The 9,377-nt window shown below is 38.0% G+C and overlaps 1 protein-coding gene across 1 annotated transcript in view; it reads right to left on the bottom strand.

Moving 5' to 3' along the window:
* Positions 1-8,187, bottom strand: part of ACSBG2 (acyl-CoA synthetase bubblegum family member 2) — an 81,479-nt gene extending 73,292 nt beyond the window's left edge. Inside the window, exon 1 of the mRNA XM_053703059.1 lies at positions 8,094-8,187. The gene's annotated coding sequence lies outside the window, so the exon portion shown is untranslated. The remainder of the gene's footprint in view (positions 1-8,093) is intronic.
* Positions 8,188-9,377: the final 1,190 nt, after the last annotated feature.

Below are 9,377 nucleotides of genomic sequence, written 5' to 3'. Positions count from 1 at the left end.
TGGGTGTATGAGTTTTAGTGGGTCACACATGTAATTATGACTTAGTAGGAAACTTAGCGAAGAATGATATAGCCAGATATACTAGAGAGATAGGTGAAGCTGTTTCGATAAGTGAGAGTGTATCTTAATATTACAAGTCTATGGAATCGTATAGGACGCATTGCAAGTGTAAATTGTAGAAACCAAGTAAATATGTCTGGGTTACATTCATAACAGAAAACTTTAGAAAGTATAGAACCTAAAATACAAATTAAATTTTATATACAGCATATCAGAATGTACCATAAAGATCAAAATAAAGTCCTTTAGATCCAGAATATAGTCCTCATCACAAGCTTATAATAGACTGTGTAGTTCACTGTAACACACTAAGGTAGCAGATAGTAGAATTATATCCGATAGCTGTTAGGAAATGAGTAGGTTACAAATGTAACAAATGTCACACACACAGTATGAGGGCTTTATAATGCATACAGCATAGAATATGTAATGCAAAATTTATGCCAAGTATTCACTTTAACAAAGAACTTGCACACATATAGAACCATACAACCCTGTATATCTGGAGAAGCAAGAAAGTGCAATACATAACGCCTGTAAAGAGTCCCATATTTGAGGTGTGATAGGAGCCAGTTACCCTAGCTGAATATCCCTTTGGCAGGTTCCACAGGCAGGCAAATTTCCCAGTGTGTGTCCCCAAAAGTAGAAGACCTCCCACCACATAGGTAGGTACTAAGTGGTTTAACCTACTCAGAGCCCCTAGGAGAACCGGATCAGTCCTAGACATGAGGGCTTCACAAGCTGCTTGATGTTCCGGTGAGCCGTGAGAGATATGGTAATGCTAAGGGTAGAGGCATCGCCATCTTTGTTGTATTTTGTGTAGCCGGTGTGAGATGGAGCCACATATAAATTTCAGAGTATCTGACATCCTGGTGCTCGAATCGATTAACTGAGCCATCCACCCTTCTGGTATATAATGTTCACTCTTGAGATTTTCCCCTTTTTCTCCTAGTAACGAAGCTACCCCATGCTGTCGTAAATTACTTGCGATTCGCTCTGAAGGGTCGGCCGCATCCCTTTCATCTGAGGCAAGCACTAGGGGTAGGCACTTCTGTTACCCAGGGTTTCACTAGGTTGCGCGTGTGAAATGTCTCGGTGTGGATGTTTCTCCCATTCGGGAGTGGTAGGATGCTATGTGTATCAACGATCTCTTTTTCTTCTGTCGCAGCACCGCAGCAGATGTCCTCCATAAGTGGATCTCTCAGCATTATTAGAAGGCTGCAATATCCAATGTGCATTCTCCTCTCAAGCTCAGCTAGCGATAATCGCATCTTTGTGTGAGATTCCCCCATATTTTATGTGGCTGACAGAGAGAGCAATATAGTTGGGACTGGTTTACCCGGTAAGCCGGGGGGGGGATGATAATGAAAGACTTGAATATAGGCTGCGGGCCAGGTTTCCTTCTGTCCGACTTAGAGCTCCAGTATGAGAGTTTTTATCAGATAAAGTTTGCCATCTATTTAGAAGTAGCCTGTAGAACTTTCCACAAGATTTAGCAACTACGATGGTTAGATTGCGTAATGGATAACCAGATTATTATTCTTGATTTAGGAGACTCTAGTATATGCAACCTGCCATGGCCGCAGCTTGGACACGCCCCCTTTTCTCTTTTTTTAATGTTATAGTTTTGCTTATTTTTTTTTTTAAATAACATTACACTGATTTTCAGACTCCTAACCAAGCCCCAAAGTTTTAGAAGAATACTGATGTATACCTACTCCAGTTTGCTCCTGTTTGTGTAAAGTGTCTTTTCATATGCAGAGGAAGGGGCAGGGTCTGCTTTTTTGTTTTCTACAAAACCACTTGCAGTGGGTGTTCCAGCCAACGTTTTCTAACAGTGCTAAACTGGGACATTTTAAGCAAGTTTTTAAACCGTTTTATACTGGATTTTTATATCAGTATCTGTGCATATTATTCTTTATAGTAGTGTCTATTGCTTGCAGATAAATTAGAATTGGTGTATACTGTCCCTTTAAATAACTTTGGTGTAGACTGTACCTTTAAATCTTGCAATTACATCCTGTTAATGTGTGGTTAAATGCAGACAGACAGCACAGGCTTCAATAAAGAGGTTTAAAATGCTTGTGATATGGGGGGAGGAGCCAACTCTGAGGCTGAACGGTCGCACATCGCAACAGCTCCAGCTAACCATAATATAAAGATCAAGTTTGGTGACCGTTCAGACCCTCTATAATACATTATTTTTGTGATTTGAAGACCCAGTTATCTTTAGAGCTCGACACCTTAAAGAGTGGGACGCTTTGTGTTTGATATTTTGCTGCTTTGTTATCTGGCCTTTTGCTGAGCGCTAACTTTGGGAGCAGCCATGTTTTCTTCCCATGTGGGGACTGAAGTGCAGAGAGTACCTAGCTACTTGGTGCCTTACAGACAGCGAGACCTGATGCCGCATCAAGCCCTCAGTATGGACATTTCAGCGTATATTCTTTTGGAGCTTGGTAACCTCCTAGATGAATACCGAGCAGGCTTTGATAACTTACTCAACTGTGCACCCCAGACAGCAGACGCAGTTTCTAATATTGCTAGTTCGGATGTGGATGCTAAGAAACTTGAGACTCTGCACTTTAGTGCTCAGCTTGCTGCGCTGGACACATTGACCCAAACAAGCATCCATGGAGATATACACTTGTCATGCCCGCCTAAATTAACAGTCAATCCTCAGCTGCCTGCAGTGTTACTTACCCGAGAACAGCAACTAACGCCGCAGAGACATAAACACAGCAGGAGACTTCGACGCAGAGCCATCCAGAAGCGGAACATGGTAGCGCACGCAGATGCCATAGGGGCTGAGCCTCCTAACATAAGACTATCTCTCCTCGGCAAGGGCTCTCGCACTTTTGGCACAGCTCGTTCCCGTGAGGCTATGAGACGAATCCGGCGTGTGCAACTACTTACATTCCCTTCTTGTCAGATTGAGCAGTTCTTAGCGCCCAGCATGGAGGTATCATTTCTTGCTTTGCAATCTGTCCGGGCCCTGCTGCGGAAACACTGTGAGTTGGTGAGGCCTACCGTCCTAAGGCTACGAAAATTTGAATGCTTCCCTGCTTATGCAGCAGTGCCCCACTCTGAAAAGAGGAGCAGGTCTGGGGCTAACTTGAGACTCGGGGAGCAGAGAGTCGGTGTGGGGTAAGACTGCGCTCCTCATCGTCCCTACATTCTTTCTCCCAATAACTACCTTCTGCAACCTAGTATGGTACTATTTCAGTTTTGGGAACCCTATATAAAGACTCTTTGTTCTGACTTAAGGTGTTTAATTAGCTATAGTTATATAGTTCTAGATATATGTAAAAGTTGCCTACGTGTTAATTGAGCATGGACAGATTCATATTGCATGCATTGAGGATGTTTTTGTACTATTTGGTTGTACCCTTAGGGGCTATAGGCTTGTTTGGATAAGTTCTATGCATCTCCACGAGTTTTGTGATTTTATACAGATGCTGCTTTAAATATGATATATAGTTCATAATAGTTTGCACATGAAGCATAAGTACTATGTGGCTTGTAATCAGATACTACCGTGCCAGGTTGCTCTATTGATAATTTGTCTCCACTGTTATACACAAACTCCTGCTTCTTTAAGCCCATTACTCTATATATATTAGCCCCTTATTGCTTATTTGCACCTACCATGTTATAAATATGCTGCTTTAAATATGATATACAGTTTATAATAGTTTGCACATGACGCACAAGCACTATGTGGCTTGCAATCAGATGCTACCGTGTCAGGTTGCTATATTGATAATTTGACTCCAATATTCCACACAGACTCCTGCTTCTTTGAGCCCATTACTCCATATCTATATATATGCATATAAGCCCCTTGTTGCTTATTTGCACCTAGCATGTTATAAATACATTTTAAACACCTCGTTACATAATAATTCTATGTCTGCAGTTTATAAACATGGCATCCTACTGCCAGCGGCCGGGGCGCCTATATTTCACAAATACATAGATCCATAGCATAAGTTTGGACATAGTTATCCTCCAGAATGTAACTTATCACACTCGAGTACTGTTTATACTGTGCTTTATGGTAGAGCTCTAGCCATGTTTCCAATATTTCATTTATAACTGTTGTATATCCACGGCAAACACATGTGATCTCAATATTAATTTCATTCGACCATATATACAGGAGTGCTGGAACCATAATACATATGAACACCTCTACTATGTGTAGCTTACTATTACACTAGGATATCCTGTTTACCGACGTAGGCTGGTCCTGCGTTAGCATCTGGTTATATATTTTCCTACCCTTTTATTTAATACCACTGTTGCATAATCCTTGTAACCTGCGTCAGCTTAGACTCTTGGATCTCAGTGAGCAGAATTAAGCCTTAGCCTATGCCCACCTAGTCCCTCACATAGATATAAAGCTTTGCTCTATCGCAATTTGTTTGCTCATCTAATTTACTTAAATTCCCACCTCCTCCCCCATATTCTTAAGTAATGTACCTCTTTAAAGAGGGCTCATTATGCGGTTTTTCTAACTTGTACCGCACCTTAATTACCTTCTTTCTTTTCATAACTAAACTGTCTTTAACGGCAGCTAAAAGGGATTAATCCTGGTTATGTTTGCAAGTTTTTCTCCTGTTATAACCCCTTACAGTTTGTTAATCTTAAAATTTAAAATCTGAGGTAAATAGATTTAGACCCATGAGTGGTCTTCTTTATTGCAGGTAGCCTCCTATTGTAGCAAAAGTCTAACTTGGTTGTGGGTCCAAGAGCGGCCCTTTCAATGAGAGGAGGAGCTTAACTTATCATTGGCATGACTGTATTGTGTTACTATAAAACAGTACTAACGATATTTTGCTTGTTATCTTATTGGTTGATTTTACTAATAACGTCTACACCCACTTGATATCTACTGTACGATGAACCTTGTATTATATTACCTGTGATACCATTTATGGAATGTTTTAGCATCTTGTTGTATGTCAAACTTTACCTCAATAAAAATATTATTTAAAAAAAAAAAAATGCTTGTGATATGAAGATCTTATTCAATTCATATATTAATAAATACACAGAACAAAATATGCAAAAGTCTGGAAAGCATGTGCCCTATGAATTCATGAAAGATTAGATAAATAGATAGATAGATGTTGAAGGGACAAAACTGCAGTAAAAATGGTTAAAGGGACAGTAGTATCACAACATTTCATGGATTTAGAAAGAGCTTAAAATTAAAAAGGGACATGAAACAAAAAATGTGTCATATGATTTAGAAAGAGCATGTCATTTTAAACAACTTTCATATTCACTTCTATTATCTAATTTGCTTCATTCTCTTAATATCTGTTGTTGAAAAGAATACCAGGGCAGGCTCAGCTGCTAGCTAGTGATTGGTGGCTGCACATATATGCAGCTTGTCATAGGCTCATCCAGCGTGTTTAGCTAGGTCCCTGTAAAGCATTACTGCTCCTTCAACAAAGAATACCAAGATAAAGAAAATTGCTCATTTAGAGCATACAATTTTAAACAACTTTCCAGTTTACTTAAATTATTTAAAAAAAAAAAAAAAAAAAAGTGGGCGTCATGCCCCTTTAAAAATAAAAACCTTTCTAATTTACTTCTATTATTATCAAATTTGTCTGTCTCTTGGAATCTTTTGTTAAAGAGTAAACCTAGGAAGGCTCAGGAGTACGCACATTTATTAGTGCTCTGTGACAATGGTGTTTGCAACAATAGTGGTAGCAATGTGAAAAGGATACGAAACCCAATTTTTTTTTCTTTAATGATTCAGATAGAGCAGGCAATTTGAAGCTATTTACTCCTATTATCGTTTTTCTTCGTTCTCTTGGTATCTTTATTTGAAAAACAGGAATGTAAAGCTTAGGAGCCGGCCCATTTTTGGTTCAGCACACTTGCTAATTGGTGGCTAAACAAAGAAAAATTGATTATAGGAGTGAATGAGAAAGTTGCATGTTCTATCTGAATCATGAAAGAAACAAAATTGGGTTCAGTATCCAGATGCTTGATTAGATCACAACGTAACAGGTGGAAAATAGATCAGCGCTCACAGAATATAAGGGGGGGGGGGGACTAAATAAAGTTTTATTTTGTGTTTGCTTAATTATTTCAGAGCTGATCATATTTCTACCTTTTTACTACTTAAAAATAAATCTATACACACACAAACATGCAATACATGTGCACCCAGTTTTAGCTAAACAAACATGCAATACATGTGCACCCAGTTTTAGCTAAACAAACATGCAATACATGTGCACCCAGTTTTAGCTAAACAAACATGCAATACATGTGCACCCAGTTTTAGCTAAACAAACATGCAATACATGTGCACCCAGTTTTAGCTAAACAAACATGCAATACATGTGCCCCCAGTTTTAGCTAAACAAACATGCAATACATGTGCACCCAGTTTTAGCTAAACAAACATGCAATACATGTGCACCCAGTTTTAGCTAAACAAACATGCAATACATGTGCCCCCAGTTTTAGCTAAACAAACATGCAATACATGTGCACCCAGTTTTAGCTAAACAAACATGCAATACATGTGCACCCAGTTTTAGCTAAACAAACATGCAATACATGTGCACCCAGTTTTAGCTAAACAAACATGCAATACATGTGCCCCCAGTTTTAGCTAAACAAACATGCAATACATGTGCACCCAGTTTTAGCTAAACAAACATGCAATACATGTGCACCCAGTTTTAGCTAAACAAACATGCAATACATGTGCACCCAGTTTTAGCTAAACAAACATGCAATACATGTGCACCCAGTTTTAGCTAAACAAACATGCAATACATGTGCACCCAGTTTTAGCTAAACAAACATGCAATACATGTGCACCCAGTTTTAGCTAAACAAAGTGGGCTTAATTTTGAATTACTTCTACTTTTTTATTTCTATCTGCTCAAGTTGCATGTTGACTGTGGTGAATAAAGGAAGTTTTAGTGGGCCGAGTTTAGTACAAGTGCAGAAGATTACACACATGGTTTAGTCATTACAAAAAAAAGGTGTGTACTGTAGATCTGTGAAGTCTGATTTTTAAGCAACGTGTAACAAACCTAAACCCACATAGCACACACACCAGAAGGAAGTTGATTGTGTCTTAGAGAAAAAAAAAATGTGCACATACACACACATAACTTTCTATTTAATACATTAGAATGCTTGAATTTTATATATAATCTTAAATATCACTCATGCAAAGACAATTATATATATATACATATATATACACACATATATATATATATATATATATATATATATATATATATATATATATACATACATACACACACACATAACTTTCTATTTAATACATTAGAATGCTTGAATTTTATATATAATCTTAAATATCACTCATGCAAAGACAATTTTATATATATATATATATATATATATATATATATATATATATATATATATATATATATATATATATACATACACATACATACACCTTTGTTTTATTTGAGGAATGGCCAATATTCTGTTCTGTGTGGTTTGAGGGCTGATCACGGATGGTACCCTCAAGATAATGAACTCAAAAAGTGAGAGAGATCTATGAAAACGTAGCAGTGTGTTACGTGTGATAAGTACATAATGGTAACCTATGGATCATAGCATCATTGAAAGGTAGAATTTATAGCAAGTGTATTATGATCACTTCAGTCTTAATCCTCAAATTCAGAGCACTCAACAATAAGAGGCAAAAAAAAACAGTGGGTAGTTTTATCAGGTCATAAATTAGAAGGAACAAAATGGAAAGGAAAAAAAAACTCAAACTTGACCCTAGCAGAAAATGTGTGTTTGTGTACTGTACATTAATAATTGATGTATACATTTATTACTGGGATGAGATGATATATATATATATATATCACAGCCCATGTGTGCACAATATGCAAATAGCAGTAAAGCATTCAGCACATGTACACAATTATACATACAAGTGCAGCATATGACACTATAGATAACCCGCATGTAAGATAATATATAGGCACATTATTCATGTAACTCACCACCACGGGGAGCTGAGTTCTTTCAGCGCGGGATAACAGATGCTCTGTGTCACTCGTATCTCGCTTCCTTCCTAGCATAACCGCCAGCAGCAAGCATCAGCTAAATTAGTGGGCGGGGTCAAGTTGATAAAGGGGCGTGTCCAAACAGACAAACAGTAGTACATAAGGTGTGCGGCAGAGCTCAGGTGATTGGGCGTTGTCAGTAGTCATTGTGGTCGTAATAAGAGAGAGTTACGCACCTAGTTACACAGCCTGGAGTTTGAGATAGCTTATGAAGCCTTATCTAGCAACATTTGTTTGCTGTTTGTAAATAACTCACCATTTACTAAAGAGACAATGCAGTCTAAAACAAATGCACAATAGTTAAATAAAGCATTGTGTATATAATAGGTCTCATTGACGTTTATTAACAATTCTGCAGCTGAAGTTAAAAATAAAAATCTGATGGCAGCAGTACCGCCGTAATCCCCACTCACCAGCAGCCGACATCTATTCTGTGTGTGAAAGTGAATGAACATAGCTGTTTTTCCAGTTACGGTTTAATAAAGGGAAGTGTAGGTACAATAAAGGAATAAATATGTGTCTGTGTCCTCTTGCAATTGCTGCTGTTAGTTACACTTGTGGCATGGGTTTCTTTAAAGGGACGGTCACGTTCCAGTCAAAATTTAAAAGCACATAGTCATAGATGAATTACATCTTTGAATAGAAACATATTTGCAATATACATGTAGTGGCAAAACTGCTTCTAGTAAAAGCTATCACTGTTTTAGTGTAAACAGTTTTCTCTGCACGTGCATGTGAAGCATAGCTAAATATCAGTGCACCAGCATTTTAAATACTGCAGCTGCTCAGATCACCAGTGATACTTGTATCATGTTAGCAATTAACAAATCGAGTCATTACCAGATGGTACAAGCACCTTAGGCTTTCTGAGCAAGTGCTGTATTTAAAATGCTGGTGCACGGTGCATACTTAAATACACTTTTGAAACAGTTATAGCTTTTATTAGAAACATTTTTGCTAATACATGTACATTACAATACTGATTGTTTTCAAAACTTAAATACATCCATGTGGATTTCCATTTTGGCTGGAATATCCTGTTAACTAATAAGTAAGTACAGAGAGACACAGGCAGCTGGAATTTATATTCCCTTTGCTCCGTGAACTCAACTCTGTTATAAGCCCTGTACATAACGTGAGTGATCTATATACAGAGCTGGGAGAGTTAAGTTAATAAATGTGCATTGCAGCTGCACTAGTGACCTGTATCTCTGCAGCTCC

This window comes from Bombina bombina, chromosome 2 (genome assembly GCF_027579735.1).
Source record: "Bombina bombina isolate aBomBom1 chromosome 2, aBomBom1.pri, whole genome shotgun sequence".
Lineage (NCBI taxonomy): Eukaryota > Metazoa > Chordata > Amphibia > Anura > Bombinatoridae > Bombina > Bombina bombina.
This window is presented reverse-complemented; position numbering and strand designations above follow the sequence as displayed.